The following is a 6,392-nucleotide window of genomic DNA, read 5'->3' on the forward strand; positions in this document are numbered from 1 at the left end:
CTATCCTGAAGGATGACCCATCACTCTCACAGGTCTTGGGAGACAGGCCAGTCCTTGCTTACAGACAGCCCTCCAACCTGAAGCAAATACTCACCAGCAACCACACAACAGAACCACTAACCCAGGAACCTATCCTTGCAACAAAGCCCGTTGCCAACTGTGTCCACATATCTATTCAGGGGACACCATCATAGGGCCTAATCACATCAGCTGCACTATCAGAGGCTCATTCACCTGCTCATCTACCAATGTGATATATGCCATCATGTGCCAGCAATGCCCTTCTGCCATGTACATTGGCCAAACTGGACAGTCTCTACGTAAAAGAATAAATGGACAAAAATCAGAAGTCAAGAATTAGAACATTCATAAACCAGTCGGAGAACACTTCAATCTCTCTGGTCCCTTGATTACAGACCTAAAAGTTGCAATTCTTCAGCAAAAAAACTTCAAAAACAGACTCCAACGAGAGACTGCTGAATTGTAATTAATTTGCAAACTGGATACCATTAAATTAGGCTTGAATAAAGACTGGGAGTGGATGTGTCATTACACAAAGTAAAACTATTTCCCCATGTTTATTTCCCCCCACCTACTGTTCCTCAGACGTTCTTGTCAACTGCTGGAAATGGCCCACCTTGAATATCACTACAAAAGGTTTTTTTTCTCTCCTGCTGGTAATAGCTCACCTTACTTGATCACTCTCGTTACAGTGTGTATGTTAACATCCATTGTTTCATGTTCTCTGTGTAATACAGTTCTCCCCACTGTATTTTCCATTGAATGCATCTGATGAAGTGAGTTGTAGCTCACGAAAGCTTATGCTCAAAAAAATTTGTTAGTCTCTAAGGTGCCACAAGTACTCCTTTTCTTTTTGAACTAGATGGATCGTTGGTCTGACCCTGTATGGTTGTTCTTATGTGCTCTAGTTTAGTGTAGCTAACCTAATTTCAGGTCCTTCTATTGTGGGTAATCTGATTATTTGTGTCTTACTTTATCCCATATTATCCAGAATTTGCATCCATAAATGTCTTTGGTATGTCTACAGTGCAGCTGGAAGTGTGCTTCCCAGTGCATGTAAACACGCATCCTAGATCTGCTTGAGCTAGCATGCTAAAAATAGCAGTGTGGCCACAGCAGCACGGGTGTTTTGCTTGGGCTAGCCACCTGAGTATGTACTTTTGGGATGAGGTGTGACTGAACTCAAGTACTTGAGTTTTTGCTGGCTGTCTCAAATATTTTTTTTCTGAATTTGCAAAATTCTGTAAAACTGCTTCTTACCAATATACACTGAGGACTGTAAATGATTTTCAGCGAGAGAGAGAGTAGTATTAATGGTAACGCATGGTTACTGATCTCAAGAGTCATAACCCTGGGACTTGATCGAGGAAGGAGCTGTGCACACTTGTGAAGTTCAAAGCACCCTTGACTGCTGTTGAAGTCAGTTGAAAGTGATGGTGCTCATTGCACAGGAATGCCCACACTGTGCACCCCAGAGTGAAAAGGAGGGGTCTTACTGTGTTAGGTGGAGCCCAGCCTATGGATTTCATCACCACATTTTGCCACCTTTGGCAGGAAGGGGAGTTGCCCCTAACCCAGATGAATTTCTGGGCTGTAGGTACATGGCCACTGCTATCTTGAATTATGCCAGCATGTACGTATGAAATTCTGTGTGTGCCTTCAAATCTTCCACTATACCTTTGCTTTGTTTTTTGAGGCAACAATAATTTATCTCCATTTTACATATGGAGAAATGGAGCTATTGACTTGTCCAAGATCACACAATACATCTGTGGAGAGCCAAGGGTAGAAAACAAATTGAAAACAAATTGACCCCCTCCCCTTCACCACCACCTGTCATTTAACTTCTTGACCATGCTGCCTCAGTGTCTAGTTTCCATGTCTAGTTGATCACTGAAAACCCTTTTAGAGCACAAACATAGAGGCACCCTAGTACATGCCATCAATGTTTCAGTATCCTAGCTGAAGTCCAAATCTGATCAATCCTTTAGTCAGAGCTACTATTCCCAGTTCTTTCCTCCAGGGCACTACAAGTATTTTTAATATAATTTCTCCTCCTACTACTCCCCCTCCTCCCCCCATTTCCTTCTTCCTAGCACAATTTCGGGTTTAGCAAGCTCAAGTTTCAACACAAGCGTAGGTGTTTGGTTCCCATGGAGCCAGTTTACTGTCATCCCACACAAACTGGAAGCTGGGTTGCTGTGGCAACATAGATAAGAACTTCATTTAGGACCATTAGAACTGTCAAATCAATGCTGAACAATGGCCCATCTTGTCCTGTGTCTTGTCTCCATCAGGGGGCCAAGGGTGGCTGCTTCAGAGGAAGGTGTAGAGGTGTCCATAGCGCAAATAACTGCAGTATGTTAAAATTGCAGAAAATTTTAGTTTACGTATTAAAGCAGAAGTGATGATAGCCTGTAAAACTTAATTTTATCTCTTTCCTCCATATTTTGTCGTCTTTTGTTGTTCCCTATGAGAAGTCTACGCATGTTTATGGTGAGTGCTGACAGTCTACCAAGTGCTATACTAGAGACAGAAGGCATGGTCCTGCCTCTGAGATATTTACAGCCTAACTAAAGAAACTCTTTGAAGTGTACTGGAAGACCAGAGATCAGTTTAGTCACAGTGAATTAAAATAAAGGTTTGTTTGTAGTGGGGAACACACCCACACTGCTCTGGGATGAGAAGGGGTTAAGGTACTCCACTGATTACAGCTAAGAGGAAACAGCCTCACCCTGCATAAATTGCCTGGGCTGTCAAACTTGAAAGGGAGGCTCTCCAATAACAACTACTTAAGAACTGGAAATAAAAGGAAGGGTATGGTTAGAACAGGAGAATTACAGAAACAGTTCCCATATGGGAGTAGCAGAAACCTTGGGCTGATCCCCTGAGTTCCAATATCTAATATCTTTTACTAAAAGACCATCCTTGCTGTCTTGGGGACTCCCCATAGAGCAACATCTTATAACTACTGTGAAAGTGCAGCTTGTCAAGAGCACACCAACTCACTTAAAGTGGTGTTCAGCCTGTTACACCCGTGTTCATTGATCTTTACTGAGTGACGTTTAAGGTGTTCATTTCAACCTGTCAGGCCTAAATGGCTTGGATCTGGCTACTTCAGAAGGAGAGTTTAGTGAGTGGGAGAGCATGGTGCGGGAATGTGATTTTAGGAGAGATTGGAAGGTCCTGTTTTCAGGTATTGGCCCAATTAAGGGAGAGTATAAAGGAAGCATTTGTTTTGGGTGGGTCCAATACATAAGGCTTTGTTTTAACAGACTGCATACATAGACACCTTTTCTGCATTCTGGGCCCTTTAAAGAAATCTGATTAAGTAATGCATATATGATAGGACAATAAAGCATGGGTTTCCGCATCAAGTTAGTTAGGCAAAAGAAAGCAAAGGTCAAACAGTGAGTGTATGAGAACAGAATAAAGCACAGAATGAACAGTTTTCTGAAGAAACTCTCATCTCCAGTGAATGATGAAGATATCACTTGAATAAGGACACATAATTATAAATAAGGACAAATAGTTATCTTTATGTGAAGATAAATTGTTCTTTATAGAGGCTTAAGCTGTTCTTATGAAAACACTAAAAACTAGACTCATTCTAATGCTGATGTCAATCGCAAGGATGCAGAAGAACTTCTTCATCTGGCCAGACATACTGAGTTACCAAGCAAAAAATGGAAATGAAGGTCAGATGGGATGCCCTGGTTATAAAAAATATTCATGGCTTAAGCAATTAAACGAAAGATAAAATGTTGCAATTATTAATGTAATTGCATGGTTCTGAGGGATTTTAGCTCTTATCTCCCTTTCTGGGCGTGTTAACTGAAAGGGTTAGATTCTTAACTTGTGTAAATTCTCATAGCTCTATTGAATTCAGTGGAGGGAGTTATACCAATTTGCACCAGCTGATGACCTGGGGTAATACATTTTATCCTTTATCTTGGCTTTGGAGACCGGCTCAGGACACTTGTATCATAAAAAGCTGCAGGAAGCATATTGTTAAGGGGTTTCTGCTGACTATTGTGTAACCTATGCAAAGGGTAGGTAAGTCAATCTGCTTATCAATTCTATGCTACAGAGTTCCTCTCTCTGACTTAAACTATTTGCACAGACCATGAATTCCTATCCTTGCAAGAGTCTACAGCGGGATGTTCTATAGGAACCTTTCCAAATACTAGAAGTGGAAATTACAATAGGATTCACTTTCCTTCTCTTCTTAGGAATCACCGGTACCAGTCTTCACCATAAAATAGTTACACTCACATACAATTAATAATTTCACATTTCTTTTTATGAGTAATGCACCAAAGGTAAACCATTACAGCACAGCAGTTACCGTGCACCCTAACTGGACTAACATCACTCACTAGAGATATGTTATTTTTCCTTTAAAATGGAGATTATAACACAGAACCTAAGGCTGCAAAATATATATTTATTTATAATATTTTACAAAATCAATATAGGGATTAAGTTGGGACTCCTGACAATCAGAGATCATCTGCTTTCACATATGCTCACCCTGGATATTACTGTTGACATTTAAGTAAAACATTCAGTTGTACTACTTAACCCATTGTTTCAGCATCCACATTACTGAGCAAATTCAAAACTTCAAATAAAGAAAAAAACACTTAATTACTGCAGCTGTTAAGCTCTCTCACACTCTCTGGTTCAATGACATAGTACACCTCCTGAAGATATTAGGATACCAGTTTGCAATTGTTCCTTTATGGTATTTTCCAGGTTTTAATCCCACTGTCTCTGTAAAATTATAGGAAACTGTATTGAGATCCAACCCACAGATCAGTCTGGGTTACCCTGGACAGCTTTCTCTTCTCCCTGCAGGACTGGATTTGATCTGAGCAGTACTCAACATGGCTCCCAATTTTGTACTGCTGACAGAACTCTCTACTGACTGGCCAGAAGCTGCCAGCCTCTAACTAAGGAGGTATGTGTGTGTATATGCAGGAATGTTTGTCCTTAATGAAGCCTTCCACACCAGGTTAAAAATAGCTATTGAGTAGGGTTAACAACTTCCTGCACACCCTCTAGTATTCAAAGAAGTAGTTGCTATTTCAGCAGTCACTCAAGGCTGCCATCTTGTCTGAGAGCAAGTAGAAACAGCTGTAATTACAGCAATAAATCCAGGTCTACACTATAAACTTACATCTGTTAAACTATGTTGCTCGGGGGTCTGAAAAATCCATACCCTGAGCAAAGCAGTTATACTGACCTAACCCCCGCCATAGACAGTGCTATGCTGATGGGACAGCTTCTCCTGTTGACGTAGCTACCGCCTCTTGCAGAGGTGGATTAACTACGCTGATGGGGAAGCTCTCCTCTTGGTGTAGTAGCATTTTCACTACAGTGGCTCTGCTGCACCAATATAGCTGTCACGCTTTTTAAGTATAGACCTGCCCTAAGTGTTTTTGGATGATACCATGGGGCACAACAATCACCACTGGACTGGCTCCTCCTCCTGGTCTCTCTGGGGATTAGCTCAAGGATGACACCCTCTGTCTGCAACTTGCACCCCCTAACTCTGTCTCCGCTTCTGCTGGCAGTCTCTCCAGGAACTGCCACTTCCTCTTCATGACTCAGCCCTCTGGCTGTGTCACCTTCTGTGTTTTTCCCCTTTCCTGGGGTCAGTATCTCATAGTCCATTCATCCAGCCACTTCCCTAAGATGCCCTCCCATCTGTGGTTTGCACCCTGTCACTCTGCTACTCAGTCATAACAGCCAGCTAGGAGCTTCCTCTCGCTCCCCCGCTCCCTGCCAACAACTGCTCTGTCCATGGTGCTAGCACCTCTTTCACCTGCTAGGAACCCAGTCCCTACCCCTGGAGCCCCAGGCCGCAACTGCTTGACTCTGGCCCTGCAGCTCCTTTTACATGAGCCCTGCTGAGCCCAAATTGATTGCTCACTGCAACTTCTCTCTATGTCTACACTACGAAATTAGGTCGAATTTATAGAAGTTGGTTTTGTAGAAAACATTTTTATACAGTCGATTGTGTGTCCCCCCACACAAATGCTCTAAGTGCATGTAGTCGGCGGAGTGTGTCCACTGTACTGAGGCAACCATCAACTTCTGGAGCATTGCACTATGGGTGGCTATCCCACAGTGTTGGATCATATTAAAGAAGTTCTGTATTAAAATCACAAATGAGTTTGATTCCCCATAGTTTAAATTCCAGGGTATTACTAATTAAGAGGTCTCTTGGTTTTTGGTACCATTTCTCTCCATGTGTGAAACTTGAAAGCTGCTAATTGCGTTAGTACATTCTAAGACAGAGTCTGTTCTCAAAGCAATTCACACAGAGAGAGACTCAAAGCAATATTCTGTAACAACAGAAACAG

Source organism: Caretta caretta, chromosome 3 (assembly GCF_965140235.1).
Source record: "Caretta caretta isolate rCarCar2 chromosome 3, rCarCar1.hap1, whole genome shotgun sequence".
Classification (NCBI taxonomy): domain Eukaryota; kingdom Metazoa; phylum Chordata; order Testudines; family Cheloniidae; genus Caretta; species Caretta caretta.